At 41.6% G+C, this 24,461-nt stretch overlaps 2 protein-coding genes across 2 annotated transcripts in view; both read left to right on the top strand.

The window, feature by feature from the left end:
* LOC107400179 (putative sperm motility kinase W) overlaps positions 1 to 24,461 on the top strand; it is a 165,253-nt gene that overhangs the window by 73,817 nt on the left and 66,975 nt on the right. The window lies entirely within an intron of this gene.
* Positions 1 to 24,461, top strand: part of LOC143270541 (cytochrome P450 3A25-like) — an 89,418-nt gene that overhangs the window by 33,047 nt on the left and 31,910 nt on the right. The window contains exon 4 of the mRNA XM_076560889.1: positions 22,119 to 22,224. The gene's annotated coding sequence lies outside the window, so the exon portion shown is untranslated. The remainder of the gene's footprint in view (positions 1 to 22,118; positions 22,225 to 24,461) is intronic.

Below are 24,461 nucleotides of genomic sequence, written 5' to 3'. Positions count from 1 at the left end.
AAACCTGAGACTACCATGTTTGTGATATTTGGACCCCTAATAGGGCAATTCACATGCACACAAACCCATCCACAATTAAGATGCCAGAGAAATTCAGGTGGGTGGCATTGTCTCACAGTATAAGGAACAAGACCAGAGAGGAGCTGGGATGGACTCCAAGCCTTCCATTCACACACAGATGGAGCAAGAAGGATCACCAGGCCTTTCAATCTGCTCCAAGAGCAACAAGCAAAAATAAATATCTAGTCAAATACAGAGACTCAGGTTAAACTCAGAGCACCCAGCATCTCCTACAAGCCGACACCTGCCAAGGTCTCTTGAAATGCATGTTGTGATCTTACACCTTAGTGCCCCTCTCTGTGGATTGTGATTCAGGCCACAGGCTCTGGTTTTCATTAGGAGGAATCAGAACAACCTGTGTCCCATCTCACTCCTACAGGCTTCAGTTCTGCCTCTCAGATGCATTCAGGAAAATTTGCTTGTGCAGATTACCCTGTAGGTGCAGCTTCCAGTGACCTAAGGACTGCTGGAATTGACACAGTAAGGTCAAGACAGTCACCAGAGAACAGGACATGATGAATACCTGTTGTTCAACTCATTGTTGTAATGGGCCAGGAATTCACGCAGTTTATTCCTGTCATTGGTCATCATCTGTAGCTGAAGTTTCAGTTTTTCCACCTGGTTCAACTGCTGCTCTTGCTCAGTGAGGAAGAAGGGTGTGGATGATGCCTTTCTAACAGTCCCTGTAGGTACATAAACACAAGTGTATTTGTACAGATGAATGGCATACGCCAAGAAGATCATGTGGTGTCCCAAGAGGAGGCCTGAGGAAGAGGAAAAGCATGGAACCCAGTGAAGCCCTCAAAGATCAGAGCAGCTCTCCTTAAGCTGGGCCTCATAATCCATGTGTCTGTCTCTAATCACCATGGCTAGATATATGCCTCATCCCCTACTGCAGCACCACTGGCCCTGAAAGACATAAGCAAGGCCAGCCATGTTGGTTTGGAATTGTCATCTCATGCCTGATGTGATGCAAGGAAGTCCAGGAGTCCCTAGTGCTCTTTGCCTGCAGCCCTCATAACCTGTGTCCATGACTAAAAGGAACTGAATGTCTCTGACTTGGGTACATGGATGGAAAATTTCCCTCCTTGGTATTTACATCAGACATAAAGTGCAACAACATCCCATTCTGATACTGCATTAGTGGTTCTGTGCATCCTGTTGCATTCTTTGCCACTCAGAATGAACTGAAGGAGGTCGAAGCACAGCAGCTATAGACTTGACCATCCCTGGCCCTCTGCCACTGAACCATCAGAAATCCTTCACCTTGGATCTGCTCTTTAGGAACCCGGATAAGCAGCATAGGCCCATTGCTTCATGATCACAGCCACTGAACCCCAATACTAGAAGGTCCAGTTCTAGCCTCACCTCCTTAGCAAACTAGGGCTCTCTCTGCCAATCAGTGTGATCAGTCTTGCCAACATGTCAATTTGGTGAACTCTATAAGTACTTAGTGAATGCCTCAAGGGAAGTTGACATTGCCCAGACTCTGGTGATTTCACAGAAGATGCCAAGGGCTCTCCAGGATACAATAGAATTTCCAGAGAATGGACTGTTAGGGCCACTGCCAATGGTCATCACCTATATGATAACAAGCTCTTCCCCAATTCACCAAAAGCCAAGCTGCCCTTTCCAGGAGCCTTTCCTGGGAAACAGGGGAAGGCCTTCAGCGAACCTCCTCCTTCCAATCCTGAGATCTCTCTGATTCATTAGAATCTAGTTCATTCTAATTCAACAGTTCATCATGTGTGGAGAGCAAGAGTCATTTTCCAAACACTTCCCAGAAATGGCTCTTCTCATTCTTATAATCGCAAGCTAATAAGATGAGAAATTAAGGATGCTAAGAAATTCGCTCAGAATAATGGGGAAGGATGATCAGTTCCATGAGATGAACAAGCACATTAGAGAAGATCCACGGGGCAGTTACAATGTATTGGAATGGGGGATGATTATGTGGGTCCTGTCAGAACAATGATAAGTCGTATTGGAAATGATGGAACTTTTGCTAAAACCTTCAGCAGAATACATTTCAGCCATCATGAAGTTAGCAAAAGTGTTATCAACTACTGATAGGTATGCCTGAAAATATTTAAGGACTGGGCATCCCCAGGTGAGCCCTCAGTCACCAAGAACAAATACAAAAAGATTTATGTCCCAGTCCTGCACACAAGGTAGAGGAAAGAGGACTGGCTAGTGAGAGGGCAGGAACTCAGAAACCTTAGGGGTCACTGACATGCAGCAATACTTGGTGGCTCCTGCCCTGCCAGTGGTTGTTATTTAAAATGTGAGACTCTCCAGCTCTGGCCAGGGGACTTTACTCTCCCTGTTATTAGTGACACACATCAAAAGAAATCCAGTGTGGGTGAAATCAGGACTGGAACTGAAACCTCTTTAGTCCCTCTGTGCTTCCCTCCCACTCAGAGTGAAAGCAGAGTGCCCTCAACCTAGTAGCTGCAGTCTTGACCATCCCTGGTTCTCTGCAAACTAACCATGGAAAATCCTCAACTCTGGGTTTGCTCTTGAAGAACTCAGAGGACCAGGATAGGCCCATTGCTTCTCAGAAACTCTCCCCTCCTGAGCCCCACTCCTGAAAGGATCAGCTGCAGCCTTCCTCCTTCAGGAAGCTCCCCTTCCCGTTCCCAGGACTCACTGTGATTTCCCCAGAACCATTTGTTTCTTGATGTGTGACATGGAGACTGAAAGCCACCTTCTTTCTGCCTCCCTCTGATCTCCCTGTGCTCGCCATCCTGTCTCCCAAGAATCCTGTTCAGTCTAGTCAGCATGTCTGTCGGTGAAACAAGAGGCACTGCACCAATGCCCCAATGACAGTTGGTGTTGCCATAACACTGGTGACATCACATGGAATGCCAGGGCTCTCCAGGAGACAGTAGAATGTCCATGTGCTGATGTCACATGGTATATCTGCTACCCTTTGCTTTGCATTTAATATCCATTTAAGAGTAAGCACATACCATATTTGTCTTTCTGGGTCTTTGTACCTCCCTCAGTTTCTAGTTCCATCCATTTGCCTACAAATTTCGTGATGTCACTTTTTTTTTTAACCACTGAGGAATATTCCATTGTGTACAGATATCACATTCATACTATTATATCCTTCATTTGAGGGCCATCTAGGTTGTTTCCTGGTTCTGGCTATTACAAATAATGCTGTTATAAACATGGTTGAGCAAGTGACATGTGGCATGATTGAGCATCCTTTGGGTATATGCCCAAGAGTGGAATAGCTGTGTCTTAATATAAGTAGATTCCTAACTTTCTGAGGTACTGCCCTACTGATTTCCTGAGTGGCTGTACAAGTTTGCACTCCACCAATAGTGGAGGAGTGTTCCCCTTGTTTCACATCCTCTCCAACATAAGCTGTCATTAATGGATTTGATCTTAGTCATTCTAACAGGTGTAAGATGGTATCAGTGTCATTTTGATTTTCATTTGCTTGATGGCTAAGGATTTTGAGCAATTCCTTAAATTTCTTTTTGCCAATTAATATTCTCTGTTTCCAATTCTCTGTTTAGATCTGTACCCCATTTTTTCAATTGGATTATTTGGTAATTTGATGTCTAGTTTCTTGAGTTCCTTATATATTTTGGAAATCATCCCTCTGTCAGATGTGGGCTTGTGAAGATTTTTTCCCATTCTGTAGGCTGTCATTTTGTCTAGTTGACCCTGTGTAGCACAAATCTTAACAGTTCGTATTAATAAAAACAAACCTGGACCCAGGTATTGGGGTGAATGCTGAATGATCAGAGAAAGAACAAGCCACAGCTAACCTCAGCTTACCAATTTCTCAGTCAATCCTGTTTCCTCAGACTGGAAGCCTCTGACTTCTCATCTGAATGGATCCAGATGAACTCCTGCTAAAAGCTAAAAGCTTAAAAAAGGCTCTATCTAGTTCCTGGTCCTCATGCCTTTCATCCCAGGAAATGATGGCAGGAATCAGAAAAAGTATATAATGTGTGAGGACCAGGCACTATATCCTTTTTTAAGCTTTTAGCTTTTATAGATATAATCAGGAATAGGAAACATCCCTTATATATAACTTACATCGGATCCCATATGGGTCTGCCAGGCCCTCTAGCACAAGGTAATGACTAGATCAAAAAACTAATGATAGGAAATGTGCTGGAGGCCAGAGAATTTCATAAAAATATTATGTCAATAGTAAAGATTTAAAAAACGATTTATCCATAACCTGGCAACAAGCCAAGGAAATGTCCTACTTGTTCTTTTTACAATCAGACTCCATTATCAGCAGAATGTAACCCAAAGGGTACTCAGAAAAATGAAATCTGGCACATGGATGTGTTTCACTTTGCAGAATTTGGAAGACTGAAATATGTACACCACACTATTGATACTTATTCATGATCTCAACGGGCAACTGCTCTGAGATCTGAAAAAGCTGATTCAGTAATCATGCATTTGCCAGAAGTCATGGCCAACATGGTTATTCCTGTATAAATTAAAACTGACAGTGCTCCAGCATATGTCTCTGGTAAAATGAAACATTTTTTTGCTTATTACAATATAAAGCATATTACAGTTATACCACGTAATCCTATAGGCCAAGCAGTCATAGAAAGATCAAGTTGAACTATAAAGAATATGCTAAATAAACAGAAAGGGATAACAAAAAACCCCAGAAATTGATTACATAATGCTCTTCTAACTTTGAATTTTCTCAATGCTAATGAGACAGAAATAACAGCTTCAGAGAGACATTGGATAATAGAAAAAAACTACAGAATTAAATCACCTTATATACTTTAAAGATATGCTGACCTCAGAATGGAAACCAGGATATGTTTTACCTTGAGGATGAGGTTTTGCTTTTGTTTCTACAGGAGAAGAAAAGTTATGGATACTATCAAAATTGATAAAGCTTAGATTTGAACAAGAGAAACCTCTTTATTAGAAGAGATGATAGTTCATCAACCAGCATGACCACCCAATTTAAACTTACTTACACCACTAACAAATGCTTTTCATTTAATCAGATATAACTTGCCAAAAAGGAACATTTCTAAAGTTAGGCTTGGGGAAGGTTTTTTGTCTTTATCTTTCAGGAGAATGAAGGCTAAGGAATCTGAAGAACACTAGACAAAAGAGAAATCTGAAGAAAAGGACAAATCATCTGGAAAAAAATGTCCCAAGAAAAGGAGTAAATTAGCCTATTGGTATATCACATATAAAATTCCATAAGTCTTCCTAAATGTTAGTTTCTGCTCTTCTCTACAGACACTTAACACAAATCGTCTTTTTTTAGTCTCACTTCAATTAAAAATTAAAGTTGGCTTTGGAGTTGATGAATGGCTCTCTCCTCTCTAACCCCAAGCATTTAAACAGAAAATGCAAAATCTCTGTACCATCTCAAAAAAAGAGCCATCTTCTGATATGGGACAGAAGAAAACAAAAAATTAAAGGACTATTCTATTGCCACTTATCTTGATTCTTTGGTTCTATTTTCATTTTTTAAACTTTTCTTAATGTATGAATTTTATAACAATATTTATAAGATTTATATATATATGTATGTATTTAACTGTTTTCTTGATATTAATGGTAATATAGAGTAATAACAAATTCTAGAAAAAAGGCTTTATTTAGCAGCCTATACATGTTTTTGTGTTGGAGTCTCTGTCAGTTTGCTGCAGAGAATCATGACCAGGCCTAACATCAAATTTGAAGTCTCCAGAAAGATGATGGGGCGCTACAATGATGACTCTGCACGGACAATAATAATACCATTAAGCTGACAAACATCATCAAAAGATCAGATTTGGACTACAAACTGCTCAGAACAATTTCAAGATGGCTAGCTGAGATGATCCAGCTTCACAGAATACTCAAACAAGGACTTGAGATAAGCCCTGCACTTTGGCATTATGCAGAGACAGGACAACAAATGATATAGCTACCTCTCCTGGAACTTGACAATTAACCTAAAATTTTTATTTTCAGAATCCCCTAAAGATTCCTTTGCCCACAAACAGCAAGAAGCAATTTTAGGAACATGATGTCCACATTCCCAAGAGGTGGGACAGGTGGTTTTTTTGTCTTTTTATGGGTTTGGGATAATTTTCATTGTTTAGGATTATTGATTACAAGTTGTTGTTGCTAATGGTCAGGAAAAGGGCTAAACAAAGGAGATTAGACTTAAGATTTTTGTTTAAACAAAAAGAAAAGAAAAGAAATAAAAGAGGATATAGATAAGAGGTAAATTATTGAATCTACTCTGAAAAAAAAATATAGAAACGATAGAATAAAGGGTAGATTGTTGAATCTACTTTTAAAAGACAGCTAGTAGTTTTAAATAATTTACTTTGGATTGGTAAAACACGCCTTTAATCCCAATACCAACCATAGAGACCGGGAGGTCTGTATAGATAGGCAGTGACAAGGAAGTGAGGTAGCTGGGCTAAGAGCCAATGAGAGGGCAGAAGAGCAAGGTAATAATGGCGCAGGTGGAAAGGAAGTAGCTCACTTTCAAAGCTGCAGCATGGTGAGATAAGGTTAGTGGTGGCTATTCCTATTTCCCAGATCTCTAAGGCTTTCACCCCTATATTTGGCTATTGTTTTTTATTTAATAAGACTGCTTTGAAATTTGTCTACAACTCTGTCTTTTGCCTCACAGAAGTTTCTCAGTTGCAGGAGGTCCCATTTATTAATTGTTGCTCTCAGTGTCTATGCTACTTCTCTTCTATCAGGTTCAGTGTAACTGGATTTATGTTGAGGTCTTTGATCCATTTGGACTTGAGTTTTGTGCATGGGGATAGATAATGGGTCAATTTGCATTCTTGCACATGTCGACATCCAGTTATGCCAGGACTATTTGTTTAAGATGCTTTCTTTTTTTTTCATTGTATAATTTTAGCTTCTTTGTCAAATATCAGGTGTTCATATGTCTTTGGATTAATGTCAGGGTCTTTGATTCGATTCCATTAATCTATGTGTCTATTTTTATGCCAATAACAAGTTGTTTTATATGATAGCTCTATATTAGAGTTTGAGGTCAGGGATGGTGATGCCAGACATTCCACCATTGTACAGGGTTGCTTTGGCCATCCTGTGTTTTTTGTTTTTCCATAAGAAGTTGAAAATTGTTCTTTCAAATTCTGTGAAGATTTTTGTTGGGATTTTGATGGGGATTAAAGTGAATCTGAAGATTGCCTTTGGTAAGATCACCATTTTTACTTTGTTGATTCTACCTATCCAAGAGCATAGGAGATCTTTCCATTTTCTGGTATCTTCTTAAATTTCTTTCTTTATACACTTAAAGTGTATCTTATCAGACAGGCTGCCTCAAGGTATTTTATGTTGTTTGTGACTATTGTAAATGGTAATATTTCTCTGATTTCATTCTCAGCCCATTTATCATTCATATGTAGGAGGGCTACTGATTTTTTTTAGGTAATCTTGTATCCTGCCACATTACTGAAGGTGGTTATCAGCTGAAGGAGTTCCCTGGTAGAATTTTTTGGGTCACTTATGTATACTATCATAACATCTGAAAAAAGTGAATGTTTAACTTCTTCCTTTTCAATTTATATCCCCTTCATCTCCTTTTGTTGTTTTATTTCTTTGGCTAGAACTTAAGGACTATATTCATAGATATGGAAAGAGTGAACAGCCTTGTCTTGTTCCTGATTTTAGTAGAATCCCTTTGAGTTTCTCTTCATTTAGTTTGATGTTGGCTGTAGGCTTGGTGTATGTTGCCTTTATTATGTTTAGGTATGTTCCTTGTATCCCTGATCTCTCTAAGACTTTTATCATGAAGGGGTGTTGAATTTTGTCAAAGGCCTTTTCAGCATTTAATGAGATGATCATGTGGAGTTTTTTCTTTTAGTTTATTTATATGGTGGATTATATTGACAGACTTTCATATGTTGAACCACTGAAACAAAAGGTTGCAGAAATGAGAGGACAAAGATTAGATTATTGAATCGACTCTGAAAATAAAAAAGAGAGGTTAAAGATATGATAAGATAGAAAGCTAGATTATTGAATCTACCTTTAGAAGGCAACTACTAGGTTTAAATCTTTCACATTGGATTGGATTTTTGTATATTGTATATAAATTTTATATAATGATACATATTTGAGATTGATTTTGTTAGAAAATACTGTACATATATATCTAGTCTTGTTCAATGTATCATTCCTATACAGTTCATTTCACAATGCAATGCAATTTTCTAGTCCTTGAAAGTTATTGCCATTATTTATGATAATAAAGAAATGCAGATTAGTAGTTAGTTATTACAATGAAACCGGTAGTCATATTATGTCTGTTCTCAAGGTCAAGCAGAAATATATTTTAGATAGATAGGCCATCTTAAAGCACTTCAGTGATCTTCAGAATATGGCATTTAATATGATAACATAGTTTTTTTTTTTCTTTTTTTATATCTATGAGACATGTCTACTCCTGGCAGCATCAATCTACTTCAAAGAAGATGACTAGCATTAAAGATACTCAATGTGGTATTCACTTTCTTTGTGGGAAAAGTTAGCCACTGGGCACGAAAGTGGCCTTACATCAACTGCTGACAGTATGCTGTCCAAAATGGACAAGCAGGACACAAAGAACTGCTGCACCTTGCAAAGACAAGGTAGGGCATCCCTTCAGAAAATCCTGCTTCATAGATGAATCCGTCAGATATGCTAGACCTGTAGGCCAAAGATGGATGTCCCAATGTTGCAGAGAAATCTTGAGTGACTGTCCAGGAAACCAGCTGTTTCTGTCATTTCTCACATATTTTGGAAGTTGCTTAGTTATACTTCCTGTTTACTCAGCTAATATTATTTCCTTCTTGGGTCTCTGAAGGAGTTGAAGATTAGATAGTTATAGTTTTCCTTGTTAAGAAATTCAGAAAAGTAACTCACTAAAGAGGTGTAAAGTGTATAAGTTTGAAAGACATCAATGGAGAGTTTTCATTTGGTAATGCAAATTAGGATAGAAGGTGAATTAGACATAGTCCTTTGTATTCACAAAGATAGGATAGATAATGGTATATTCTTTCAGAATTTGACAAATGCAAATGGACTAGACATTGTTGATGTATTTAGTGCCTTTATATGTTATATATAGTTATTGTACTTATTGTATTTATGGCCTATATGTATCGTATATAGTTATTATACATATTGTGTGTAATTTTTCTTATATTAGTTATAACCTTTTGTATTTTAGACAAAAAGAGGGGAAATGTGGTAATATTTTATTTCTGCTCTAACAAAGCTTGTCTGAAAATCAGAAGGAGGAGCTAGCCATTAGTGAACCATAGATGTCTGGAGGTCTGTACAGACAGAAAGGATAGAGCTGGGTGGATAGAGGGAGTGATAATGTGGTGTGAGAGAAGCACTAGCTATCTTTTGGTGGGAGATTCCATAGGGGTAAGAACTATTGGCTTGCTGCTCTGCCTTTCTGATCTTTCAGCTCTTACTCCAATATCTGACTCTTTTTTTATTATTATTATTATTATTATTATTATTATTATTATTATTATTATAAGACCTTTTAAGATTTGTGTTACATTGAACTCTAGCTGTGGTCTCAACTAGGTGATAAGCTTTTTGTTCCTTGTGGTGATTTTTTTTTCTCTTCTGGATAAAGTTTGATTCTAGTTTCATAGAATTTATTGTTCTTTTCCCTTTTTGCACATGTGTAGATCAAACAAAATTAATATTTTAGTTGCTTTTATAGTCTATATATGATGCTTATCTCTGATATGGAGCTGGTGAGATTTTTACCCAGGATGGTGGCTTCTTTTTCACTTAAGTAATGGTGATCTTTGCTGTACATATACTCTTTAATTTCATGAGGTTTGATTTATAAGTTTTGTTTTTAATGTTTGTACTATTGCAATCCTGTTCAGAAAGTCATTTACTGTGTCAATGAGGTCAAGCCTGTTTTCTACTTTCTCTTCTGTCAGATTCATGGTATTTGGCCATTGATTCCTGTGGAGTTGAATTTTGTGCTTGGTCTGGATAAAGGATTGAGTTTCATTCTTCTCATTAGAGCTATCGGGATTGATTTACATAATTTGTAGTATTGCTGTCAAATCCCTGAGATGTACTGTGGACTTCTTGTTAAATGACACATGTGTATATGGATATAAATTTATGTATAGGTTCTTACTTATATTTCATTAGTCAATGACTATTTTTGGATGGCAAAGCCATACTCTTTTTAATTCCTTAGGTCCTGTAGTGTAACTAAAAATCTGTGGTAGTACTACCTCAAGTACTATTGTTGTTGCTTATGATTGCTTTGACTAATCTGGGTCTTTTGTACTGAACTATGAAATTTAAGTTGGGATAAATCAGGAAAGGAATTTGTGTGCTAGAAATATATCCTTATTGTGGTTATGTGAAGGCATTACGAGTCTATCATAAATGTGTTCAAATATAAACTTACAGATGATAGGGTAGCAAAAGTCTGTAGGTCACTAAAAGCTAAAGCTGTCACTTTTTTCCTCTGCTACCAGTTTTCTGACAGGATGGGGGAAGAGTATTGATAGCTAGTCAATCTGCATCACAGCTTGAAATGCCTGCTAAGAGGAAAGTCCTTTTTGATCTAAGAGGTTCTTTGGGGCAGTGAGGGAGAGAGAGAGAGAGAGAGAGAGAGAGAGAGAGAGAGAGAGGGAGGGAGGGAGGGAGGGAGGGAGGGAGGGAGGGAGGGAGGGAGGGAGGGAGGGAGAGACCTTGATTTGCACAAGAAACAAAGCAATTAAACAGGAGAAAGAAACAGTTCAAGACCTGAAAAGGGAAACAGATACAATGAAGAACACACAAACAGAGGGAATGCTGGAAATAGAAAATCTGAGTAAACAAACAGGAAACACAGATGCAAGCATAACCAACAGAATACAAGGGAAGGAAGAGAGAATCTCTGGAGTAGAGGATACAATAGAGGAAATAGATTCATCAGTCAAAGAAAATACCAAGCCAAAATTCATAACTTTGAAAGCCAGAAGGACCTGGACAGATGTAAGGCAGACACTAAGAGACCATGGATGCCAGCCTAGATTAATATACCCAGCAAAACTTTCAATCATCATAGACAGAGTAAGCAAGACATTCCAAGACAAAACTAGATTCAGACAATACCTATCCACAAATCCAGCCCTACAGAAAGCACTAGAAGGAAAATTCCAACCTGAGGAAGTCAAATACACCCCCCAAAACACAGGCAATAAATAACCCCACAGCAGTAAATCCCAAAGAAGAGAAGTACATATACACCACCACCAAAAGATAATAGGAACTAACAATCACTGGTCTTTAATATCCCTTAATATCAATGGACTTAATTCACCTATAAAAAGACACAGGCTAACAGGGTGGATATGAAAGAAGGACCCATCTTTCTGCTGCATACAAGAAACACACCTCAATTTCAAAGATAGACACTACCTCAGAATAAAAGCCTGGGAAAAGTCTTTCCAATCCAATGGTCTTAAGAAGCAAGATGGTGTAGCCATCCTAATATCAAGCAAAATAGGCTTGAAACTAAAATCAATCAAAAGAGATCAAGAAGGACATTACATACTCATCACAAGAAAGATCCACCAAGATGAAGTTTCAATTCTGTTTGTTTAAAATATTCTTTTTTTCTTTTATTTATTTTATTTTACAATACTATTCAGTTCTACATAACAGCCACAGATTCCCTTGTTCTCCCCCTTCCTGCCTGCCTCCCCTTCTCCCCAGCCCACCCCTCATTCCCACCACCTCCAGATCAAGGCCACCCCCGAGGACAGAGATCAACCTGATAGACTCAGTCCAGGCAGGTCCAGTACCCTCCTCCCAGATTGAGCCAAGTATCCCTGTATAAGTCCCAGGTTTATATGAGCGAGAATTGTTGAAACCAAGGTTGGATAAAGCACAGGGACAAATAGCCAAACGAATGGAAACACATGAACTATGAACCAAAGGCTGAGGGGTCCTCAACTGGATCAGGCCCTCTGAATGGGTGAGACAGTTGATTGGCTTGATCTGTTTGGGAGGCATCTAGGCAGTGGTACCAGGTCCTGGGCTCGCTGCATGAGAAGTTTCAATTCTGAACATTTATGCCATGCATCCTCACTTGAACTACCAGCTGTCAGACCATGACAAATAATCTCTCATCACACACACACACACACACACACACACACACACACACACACACACACACACACACAGACACACACACACCCTTTAATGCACTTCTAAGTATTGGGCCATGCATGACTTCCCACCAAACCACACACTGACTGCTAGGTATCAGGCATTGCTAAACAAACCATCACACATACCTCTCATGTATTCCTAGGTCTGGATCCAGAATGTAACCCATACAATCCTTTATTAACAGCTGCTTATGAGGTCATACAGGACACTCTCTTGCCACTGTACCCAAATACTCTGCTAGTATTGGTCCCCTGTTAACACCCTAATATCACTGAAATTCCACATACACTGCTAGGGTTCATGCCCTCTTGAGTATCACACCCCACCAGCACAATCTACAGTGTTAGTATCAGGGCCCACTGGATACCACATTCCATCAACCCACATATCCCTGTTAGATTTCAGACCTGCTGGTCATTCCAAACTCCATGGCAACTCCTACCAGGCTAGCTGAAGGCCCTGGAATGCACACCTCACCCTGCAGCCCTCACATGCACTGCCAGGTGTCAGGCTCTGCTGGCTCCTTCAGTGCCTCACACACACTCGGAAGTGTCAAGCACACTCGGACATCACATTGCACACTGCCAACGTACTTCAAAATGTGAACAGACCTTGACGGACACCAGCCATAAGCTGACACATACTCAGTTGGGATTGTGCGGAGCTTGACATCCCGTTCTTCGACTGCTCCCCTCTGACATGCAATTAGCATCAAACACATTGGACACACCACTACCCCTGTGACCACACATCCACTCTAGGTACCAGGTCCAGTTTGACCTCATACCCCACATTAATCGACAGCATCAGACCATGCTGGGAACATTCCCCTGTCAGGTCTTGAAAAATACCTAGCAATTAGCATTGACGGACACCCTCCTTCTGCTGAAGACACATCCACACTGCTAGGCATCAGCTTCTACTGGACTCCTTCCTATGCTATACCATGTACTGGGTCTCAGGCTCTACTGCTAGTTACTGGGACATGCTGGACATTAACCCCTGTCCAAACCACAGTGCATATAAAGTGCTGTGTGTCAGGTTCACTTGAACACCAAGCTCCATCACGCATGGCATGCTAGGTATCAGACAATGTTGACACACACCCTTACCCCCAAAATAGACTACTGACCCAACAAACACTGCAATTTTAAGGCCCTTTTAGACACCTCCATCACTGACATATGAAGTTTCATGCTAACATGCTCCTACTACCACTCTGTGCAGATTTCAGTCATGTATATTGAAGTATATTGTATGCATATACAATAATTGGCTTCAAGTCTTACCCAAAATAGCACCATTCTGTTGACAACATACACTACCAGACAGGGGCATGGGTCTAAACATGCCTGAAAATTAGCAGTGCTTTTGTGGCAGCAGGATGGGTGAAGGAAGAGAAACTTATTAGATGAGGCCATTATCATGCACAATATCCAGGTTAGGACTGGGGAGTCCTGAGGATGTAATACACAGTAGGGCATCCAGGCCTCAGGCAGGTTTCCAGCAAAGCCTGAAAACAAACAGTGTGTTTCAGGCTATAGTGGCAGGGGTAGGAGTGTCCAGCCACATGATAACTAGTTGTACATGGGTGGGTTTGGCAGCAGGACTAGGGGGCAGTAGCTAGCAAGGCCTGTTGTGTGGGCAGCCCCTGATAGTGGGATGAGTCTGTGGGAGAAGCAGGGGGATTCTCTGCAGTGTGTCTTATGAACACAATGGTGTATGTTGGGTGGCAGCAGTTGGGAGCTGTCTAGATTCCTTAGGACATGACACCTAGCAGTCTATGTAGGAAACCAGGGGGGTTGCAGCCATGTCTGTTCAATAGTAATATATGTGGAGCAGTAATGAAGATGATGATGTTATAAAGAAAAGTGTGTGTTTGTGTGTGCGTGTGTGTGCACATGTGCTTGAACTTGTGGTGAGTGGTCAGAGAGTGTGCTGTATTGTCATGGAGATAGCTGTCTTAGAGGAAATGAGTCAATGACTAGGCAAATAGAAGCCCAGGGTCAGTATATTATTAATGAAGTTGGTTAGAGAACATATCTTCAAGTCATGGACTTGAGATATTTTGGAAGAGTAAGGGTAGAAAACAAGAAATGTGAGGCTTGATGAATACAGGCCTCGAGGAAGAATTTGAATTTATTTTTACTGTACCAAGAAGCCAAGTTTTCTCTTTGCCAACAACACTAGGTATCATCATCTCTAAGGTGTCCCCACACTTAAACTGAAACCCACCCCCACATTGCTAGGGGTCAGGTTCTACTCTGAAATATGTCTTCTACAGCAGATGCCATATACACATGCCTAGGTGTGAGGTTCTGCGAGGTCAACTGTCCACAGAAGAAAATGCTCCTCTCATACAGTTGGGTAGCCTGTCCTCCACGAGATCAACAATGCACAGGGCTGGGTATCTTGTTTTTCTAAGGATCCTCTTACCTACAGCAGCAGAAGCCATAAACAGCTGTCCATATGCTATAACACAGGTGTCAGGGTCTAGTATTTATCTCTTCCTTAGATCCACATATACATACATGGTTAGGTGACTTTCCTGATAGAAATCGCCTCAGCTATAGCAGTGCCACACCCCCAGAGCTAGGTGTCACATCTTGCTGGGCACTTCTTCCCCTACATCCAAAGGACCACACAGTTACACAGCTAGTCTTCTAGTTGGTACCCTTCCCCTGTAGTCAAATGCCTTGTACACAGCCACATACTCACAAACACACTCAGACACATGTGCTTGTATGATCCCATGCACGTGCTCATGCACTCTCATCCAGCTGTCATGTCAACAAGGTCTCCCCCATTCAGCCAAAGCCCTATTTACACAGAACCATCAAAGTGCTGCACTTCTGGGTGTCCATTCCCTACAGCCAAACACATACACAGAGAGCAACAGACAGAGACATAGACAGAAATAGACAGACAGAGACAGACAGAGAGACACAGTGTCTGAGGTCAGGTCCTGCTGTTCCCACTCCATAACAGACAAAGCTGTCTACTCAGGGCTAGGTGTCAGGTCCTGATACCTACCTCTTTTCTATATTTATAGTGCAATATTTTTACACAGCTAGTTTACCAATATGCACCCCTCCCCTATCATCAGATGCTAGGTACACAGTCACAAACTCAGAAACACACTCAGGCGTGCATACTCCTACAAATGCCTTCACAAATTCAATACACGCTCAGCTAGCTATGAGGTCCTAGAAGATAGCCACCATACAAGGAAATCCCCACATATGCTACTAGGTGTTAAGTTCTGTGAGGTAGAGGTATCACCCATACAAAAACACAACCCCACATACACCTCTAGGTGATTGGTCCTGTGAGGTGTCCTTCATAGAACCAAAGCACTGCTTACACACAGCCAACAAGGTGCTTCTGCTGCTAGGTGTCCATTCCCTACAGCCCATCTCTCTCTGTCTGTCTCTGTCTCTCGCTCTTTCTTTCTCCTACCTCTCCCTCATTCCTCTCTCTCTCTCTCTCTCTCTCTCTCTCTCTCTCTCTCTCTCTCTCTCTCTCTCTCTCTCTCTCACACACACACACACACACACACACACACACATCTAAGCCCCTGTACTGTTAGGTATACACTTGCCTAGAGCCAAAGACTCCCAATATATGTGATTTGACTGGTCCTTCAAGGTATTGCCTCCATTGCCTCCATTACAGGGAATGTCACCCCCTCATCCACACAAATTACACACACACACACACACACACACACACGCGCGCGCGCGCGCGCGCGCGCGCGCGCGCGCAGTTATGTGGCAGGTTCTGTTAGATATACAACTGCTTTAGAGCCAAAGCATCTAAACATCTGAAACAGTCATTAAATGTCTCCAAACCAAAAAAAGCCCATGAGCAGATGCTTTCACTGCAGAATTCTACCAGATTTTCAAAAAGAGCTAATTCCAATACTCTTCAAATTGTTCCACACAATAGAAAGAGAAGGAACATTACCAAACTCTTTTTATGAGGCTATAGTTACCCCGATTCCCAAACCACACAAAGATGCAGCAAAGAAAGAGAATTACAGACCAATCTCCCTCATGAACATTGATGCAAAAATACTCAACAAAATGGTGAAATGAATGAAATCAACATGAGCAACCTGGGGGTGAGGAGGCATAATGGAGGGCAAGAAACAGACAGGGGATGGGAGTTTAGAGGAGAGGGAGGTTTGAGCTGGAACGGGAAGAGAGTGGGAGAACAAGGAAAGAGATACCATGATAAATGAAGACACCATGGAATAGGGAGAAGCAGAGTGCTAGGGAGGTTTCCAGGAATCCACAAGGATGATTCCACCATAGACTACTGGCAATAGTTGAGAGGATGCCTGAACTGGTCTACTCTGGTGATAGGATGCCTGAATACCCCAACTGTCATCATAGGACCCTCATCTGTGACAGATGTAAGCAGATGAAGAGATCCATGGCCACATTCCAGGCGGAGCTCCAGGAGTCCAGTTGATGAGAGAGAGAAGAAATAAAATGAGCAAGAGATGACTGGAAAAAGTACAGAGACAACTAGCCAAACTAGCGGAAACACATGAACTGTGGACCAATAGCTGAGGAGCCTTCATGGTACTGACTAGGCCCTCTGGATAAGCAAGACAGTTGTTTACCTTGAACTGCTTAGGGGGCCCCCTGGCAGTGTGATTGAGACCCATCCCTAGTGCATGTACTGGCTTTTTGGAGCCTAATGCACAACTGAGGCACTTTGTGCAGCCTTAGGGCAAGGAGGAGGGGATTCGACCTGCCTCAACTGAATGTACCAAGCTCTGCTGACTCCCCATGGGGAGACCTTGCCTTGGAAGAAGTATAAATGGGGGTGGGTTGGGGAGAGGGCTGGGGGTCAGGAGGAGCAAGGACAGGGGAAGCTGTGGTTGGTATGTAAAGTGAATAGAAAATCTCTTAATAAAAATAAAATAATAGCATGAAATATAGAGGGAGTTAAAAAGGACCAATGGAATTCAAAGGGACTAATGGGAATTAGGCTAGCTTCAAAAACATTGGTGTTCTCTGCCTCAGCTTCTCAAGACTGAATCACATCTGTGCTGGTTAGTTCTTTGTTATCATGATACAGCCCAGTTCATCTGTGAAGAGGGAACCTCACCTGAGAAAACAGCTTCATCAGGTTGTCCTTTAGGCAAGACTGTGGTTCATTTTCTTGATTAATGTTTGATATTGTAGGGCCCAGACCACTGCCAGAGTTGCCACCCCTGGGCATGTGGTCTGGGTTTACATAAGAAATCAAGCTGAGCAAGCCTTCTAGAGAAAGTCGATAAGCATCACTCCTTCATTACGTTGCCTCAGTTCCTGCTGTGAGTTCCTGCCCTGATGTGATGGAGAAATGGAAGTCAAATAAACCCTTTCCTCCCTAAGATATTTTTTGGTCAGTGTTTTATCACACCAATAAAAACCTAATGAAGATAACAGGCAAAGGTTATTCTGCCCAGTAAGATTCTCTTTGATTGATTCAGTCAACTTCCCTTGTCTTTGAGCAATATTCTCTGAAGATACCACTGATCTATCACCTTGTTTGATCTTGTCCATCTGTCACCACTGAAGATATCCATCTAGTCTGAATCTGTGATGGAAAAGAAACTGTCAGATGTCAAGGATCAGGGCCATTAAAATCCTCCAGCCAGTTTTTAGCAGGTAAGAGGTATAGCAGGAATAGCTCTTCGGTCAGGCCTGCAGATCCGGAGATTCACAGCCAAACACCAGACAGAGCTCCAGGAGTCCAGTCAAAGAGAGAGAGAGGAGGGATTCCATGAGCAAGTGCATCAGGATCATGATGGGAAAACCAGCAGAGATGACCAAACCAAACTAGTAGGAACTCATGAAAATTGGATCAATGGCTGTGGAGCCTTCATGGGACTGGACTAGGCCCTCTGCATGGCAAGACAATTGTGTAGCTTGATTTGCTTGAGAGGGGGTCCCCTGGCGGTAGGATCAGAATCCATTCCTGGTGCATGAGCAGGCTTTGTGGAGCCCACTACCTATGATGGGAACCTTGTGCAGCCTTGAGGCAGGGGGAAGGGCTTGGACTTGCCTCTACTGGATGTGCCTCCCTGTGGGAGGCCTTGTCTTCTTGTGAGGGGGAGTAGGGGTGGGTTGGGAGGGGGAGGCTGGGGGGGGGGACAGAAGGAGGGAAGAGGGGGATCTTTGATTGGTGTATAAAATGAATGAAAAAAATTTTTTAATAAAAAATATCCAACCTCACAATATTTACTACAAAATGTATTTTCTGTTAGCAATTGTTCTATAGAAAGTTCACCCATCTCTGCAGCCACCCAGGGCCGTGGTGACTTCCCCACCCAGGATGCTACTGAAGACTGTATCTGGGTCCATAGTCCACAGCCTGTGTTTGCCACCAAAAGCCAGAAGGATGCCAGAATTCTGGGCCTCAACCTGTGGCCATGTTCGGGTCCAAGAGATGTGCTGCTGCTGGGGCCAATCTGACCTGAGTTGCATACATTGCCACCCAAGGCCATGTTGATATCCAGGCCTGCACTGTGTGGCCAGGGGCCCGTGTCTGGGTCCACGCCGCTACTGCAGCCAGGGTCTGGATTGAGGTCCATGGTTCCTGTTACCCTGGAGGGTCATGAGACTGTCTGGGATCTGGGCGGCCACCTGAAGCCATGTTGGAGTCTAGGGACCACACTGCTAATGGGTCCATGCCTGAGAGTCATGTGCTGCCACCTGGGGCTATGGTGACATCTGGGCCCAAGCCACTGCTAGTGGCCATGTCTGGGTTCATTGTCCTGCCACAGCTGCAGTCTGTGTTGGTTCCAATGCCCGTATTACCACAGGGGCCCATGTAAACCATGTGTTGAAGTATAAGGACCATGCTGAACTGGCCCAGTCCATCATTAGCCCAGGAAGAACTGTGGCCTCTCACAGGAGAGCTAAGTGACCCCTATGACCTCTGCATGGGAGAGCTGGCCCCACCCCTAATAGAAGAACTGCTCCCCAACCCCCACCCACACACATTCTTGTGAAAGCTGCCTTTGTCCCCCACCTAGGGGGATGGTCCCAGCAGCCAAGTCAGACCAACTCAGCTACCACCCACACATGCATCCAGAGCTTCGAGTTGGCACACCCCAACCTCTACTCCATCTGTGACCTGCAGGAGCATTTAAAAGGACTGGTCCTTCAGAACCATAGCCACAGAGATCTCTGTAACTCAGGGCAATGGCAGGATATCCAGGGGATGGCAGGATATCCAAGAGGATTTTCAGTGAGGGTCTAGTACTGATGGTGTACCAAAAGCCAGAGGCCTCGTACCAGACCAACATCACATTACAAAATGAACATTTGCAAGTAAAGCTGTGTGGACAAAGGGTATCCTGCTTGACACACGGCAGCTCCCAGTGCCACCAAGACAAATGCAGAGGCGATGGCGAGGCAGGAAAGGCCGAGGAGTAAAGTGGGTTTTGTTTTTTGTTTTCGTTTGTATGTTTGTTTTTGTTTTTTAATTAATATTCTTATTTGTTATTTTATTTTCATCTTAATTGCATTATTTATTTTTTTAGTTTTCCTTTTGGGGGGACACTGCAAGGGTAAAGGGCAGATACAGAGGGAATGAGAGGCGAATGGAATTGGGGTACATGATGTGAAATTCCCAAGGAATCAATAAAAATGTAAAAAAAAAAAAACAAGAAAGAAAGAGAGAAAGAAAGAAAGAACAGAAGGGGCACCCACCTCGACATCAATATGTATATACCCTATGCACCAAGGCCCAGAAATCATGCAAAACTATCTCTATTACAGAGAGGCCAATTCTAAATCAATCTTTTGAAATTGCAGTTTAAGTTTGTCTGGCAAAAAAAGAAAATTTAGAAAATTTCTTAGCACTTAAGAAGACGATTTTAAGAATAGAATCACCATTTAAATGTAAGATAGTCCTCATCTCTCCAGTCTACCCCATAACAAGATACTTTTACAGCCTCAGTTACCATAACTGACAACTGAGGGCACTAAACCCAAACCTGTGCATCTGGAGGGAAGCTTGAAATTCCTCTGTTAAGCAGTCATGATTTTAGTGGGGCTTGCCAGAGGAGAGTCTCATATAACCAGTTTTCCTGCCGTCTTGAATTCTAAGGAAATGATTTCAATTCCTCTGTCTTAGATGAACATCCTTTCAAAGGAAAAAAAAGGGGGGGGAACTAGGCAAAAGCGACAGTTCTTATGTATTAAATATGTAATCTAAAGTCATTTCCACACACCCCAGTCCATCAGGCACACACCTTTCAGCCCAGTACTGTGGAGGCAAAACCTCACCACCAACCCCTCCATCTGTCATCCATCTGCCTGAGTCTATACCATGAGAAAAATCACGTCAGATTCTCAGCTGAAATACATAGGGAAGACCAAAACTGGGGACAATTTAAAACAGCCTTAAAACCTGTAGCTGTAAGTCTAAGCATGATAATTGTACAAACCAAGTATTCCTACATTTGCTTTAGTAAACACTTTTAAAATGTGAAAACCCCAAATTTAAACTTTTCACTTCTTTCTCTTTTTGTAAAATATTGTATTGGAAGCAACTTGGATTTAAATTTTAGACTAAATCAAATTTGCTGAAATACTCTAAAATTAATCTAAACTGAATTTTAGCCACTTTCCATTCTTATAAAGGTTACAGAATTTGATGGGCAAAAGCTTTCTCACTAGCTGTAAAATCAAACTAAAATTCACTTGTTAATGAAACTACAGGACAACCAACAATTGATAAGCTGATGAACATATGTGATTCAGGCCCTATAAACAGCTGGTGGTCAATAAATATTTTACTAAATTAATGTCTGGGGGATTGCTTTCATTGTGCAATCTTGCCACAGGTTAGATAATATGTATTAAAATTAATAGTTTTCATGTGTTTGTAAAGCATCTTTGTAGTTAATGGACCTTATCTATTTTCTTCTAGAGTTGGGGATGGTTCACTCATTTCTTCTCACTGTGTTTGTTCAAGGTCCCTTAGTGTCTAGTGGGCAAGGGCTTCTTCAACCATAAAAATCAATTGTCCTAAAGGTTGTGTTGAGAGTTGGCATCATAACTGGTGTGTGAATTTCCCTAATGAGTCCATCTGTATTCATCAAGGGTTTTGTGTCCCAGAACACATAGACTCAAATTTACCTTTGAATGAAGTCCAAATGAAGATGGGCTTAATCCACTGTCTGTAATCTTAATGGTTAAGAAGTTAGTACATTCTCTGAACAGGGTCAATGTCTGTGCATAGTATTATCAACTGTCTAGTGTAAAGGAAATCATTAAGTACATGACTGAAGTGTGGAGGTTCATCTCTGACACTTGACTCCATCCATTACTGTAGGGAGCCGCCATTCTAAGATGGCACTGGCTTCCTGGTAGCCTAGCTGTAAACAACTCCATATTTGGCTATGATGCACGAGTATGGTAATTGGCCTTATGTCCTCAGCCTATCCCGTGGCTCCCCGTGCTAGCATTCTGGCGGGACCCAATCACAGTACGGCATGTCTGCCTGATTCCCTATATAAGCAGCTGCAGTTTAGTCCTCGGGGCCCCTCACCTCCCGCTCTCCCTTAATCAAGAGGCGCTCCAATAAAGTGTGTTCTGAGAAGGATCCTCGCATGGTGGTCGTTCTTCCTCGCTGGCCGAGGAGCGCGCCGCACATTACAGTTGGGCTCTGATTAGAGTAAATGATAGCCTGTAATTTTATTTATGGTTTTAATAACAATGAGAAGAATTATGATTACTCTAGTAGTTAAATTCATGTCAAATGTTCTCCATTCAATATTTTATAATGAACATTATTATGTGGAGAATACAAATATTTCTAACATTTTGTTTTGTTTTTTTTTTTTGAGACAGGATTTCTCTGTGTACCCATGGCTGTCCTGGAACTCACTCTACAGATCAGGCTGGCCGCAACCTGACAGAGATCTGACTAGCTCTGCCTCTCAAGTGCCGATTTAAGGTATGTGCCACCACCACCTAGCTGAATAAAAGTATTTCTTTTCAAGCCTATTCACCATCTTTATTCAATACCACATATAATTTGAATGTATTACTGAAGAGACTAGGGCACCAGGCTGGTAGCCAACTCTGCCCATTCTCTGAATTTCACAAATAATTCAAAAGAGTTAAGAGCATTGTAGAGTGACATCACTAGAATGCACAGTGAAGAGTGCACAGTGTACATTCAAGTGTCAAAAGAGGAGCAAGTTCACACTAAGGCTAAAGCCCTGATTAAGCTGTGTGTGGTGGAGCACACATTGAATACCATCGCTCAGGAGCCAGAGGCAGGCAGATCTCTGAGAGTCTGAGGCCAGCATGGTCTGCATAGTGAGGTCCAGGCCAGCAAACTGGGACTCTTGTCTCAGAAAATCCCAACCACATGGTTACAATTTCATGAGTTTGTTGAGAATGAACTACCGACCTTTATCACCTTCACATAACCACCTCATCTTATCACATGCCTTCCGATGAGTGTAACAAATGGGTAAGGAATTAATTTCCTGGGTGTTAATCAGACCTGGCATCATCTGTGGCTCTGTGGACCTATGTTTCCAGTAAGACCACCTAGCCCCATATCTACTCCTCTTAGGAGCTTGAACCCCCTAGCAGTTATAAAATTTCCTACTCTCTTCTCTCTCTGGCATCTAGGATCAAAAAAATATCTAAATATTTCCTAAACTTTATGGAATAAAGTTCTATGGGTAGGTTAGTAATGAATGCCTAAAAGGCTCAGGAAGGGATTGGCTTCAAAATGCAGTTAATGAAAGGTTTATGAGCACAGCAAGATCAGACACTTGCTGTTGGCCATCAGGTTTCTGACCCATTCCCTAGTCTCAACTCTTCTCTCAGTCTTACTTCACTCTCCAGTCAAACAGGTCTCCAAACAGAGTCGAACCCTCTCCTTTTTCTGGGTCTTTGCAATGCATATCGGAATGTTCTCCTGGATGGTCATGGGACATATGCCTAATTCTCAATGACTTATTAAAATAGTAACTTCTGTCCTGGCAAGAACGCTCAGTGGGGGAAGGCACTTGGTGAAAGCCTAGGGTTTCCTCAACCTATATCACAAAGCTTTTTGACTTTTCTACCACAAACCTTAACTAAAGGCCTAAAAGACACATGGTCAAAATTTCACAGTAAACACTCTAATTCTTGGCATAGTTTTATGCTAATTTTCCCAGCACTCTGTTAGAGTATGTGATAGAAGCGGCTTAGTGGACGAGAAGTTGGTTGTGACTTACATCTTAAGGGGTATAGTCCATCATACAGATAGTGCTCACGACTTGTGGCATCATCACATGGTACTGACCAGGAAGAAGACACAGAATCAGAAGCAGAGGAAATGTAGGATCTCAAAGCCTGGACCTAGTGACCTTTGTCTATCAGCTTGTCATTTTGTCTCACAGGTTCCACAACCTCCCAAATTAGCTTCATCAGAGAGGAACCATGTGTTCATTCACACAAGCCCCTGGGGGACAGTAAACATTCAAACTGTCACATCCCCATGGTTTGTAGTTGGAATGGGATCTCTATGCAAAAGAGTTTTTGTTGACAATGTTATTTAGGTGCAGGTTGTGAAACACCAATCTGTGTTTCATTTCTGATTGGTCTGGAAAATAAAGAACCAATGTAAGCCACATAAGATCTCCATGTATGTATGATATACTTAGCAGAAGCTCTCAATACCAACATATTCTGCTATCATGAACTATACCTATAAATCTGACTAGTTTATTAACCTAGGAACCTTTTTAGCGATTCATTAAAACTGGGGGTAGTGTAGGAGTCAACTGACAGAAAGTGGGAGAACATTCCAAACCCAGAAAATACCTAATGCAAAACAGCAGAAAGGAATGCAATTAAGATTTAGATAAAGAGCTTTCAAAAGACTCTGTCCAAGGACACACATCCGTGTGGAAGATGGATGACCCAGAAGGTATATCTGCTGAGCCTCACCTAAAGTTTTCCTCTCAAACAGCCAAGAATAATGAACAGGCATCCAGACAGCCAAGCAGACTTGATCTCTTTTCCTTCAGTGTACATGTTACAGGTCTATCCTCAGTGGCTGACAAGAGGAATACATGAAACATGTTCAAATACAATAATCACTTGTAAACTTCATTTAAACTTTTTGTAGGTTGTATAAAACAGTTGCATTCTTTCGTTCAACCTCCATCCATTATACCATTGACATCA

The sequence above is a fragment of the Peromyscus maniculatus genome, chromosome 23 (assembly GCF_049852395.1).
Source record: "Peromyscus maniculatus bairdii isolate BWxNUB_F1_BW_parent chromosome 23, HU_Pman_BW_mat_3.1, whole genome shotgun sequence".
Classification (NCBI taxonomy): Eukaryota; Metazoa; Chordata; class Mammalia; order Rodentia; family Cricetidae; genus Peromyscus; species Peromyscus maniculatus.
Note: the sequence above shows the minus strand (reverse complement) of the source record. Positions and strands in the feature narration are given on the sequence as shown.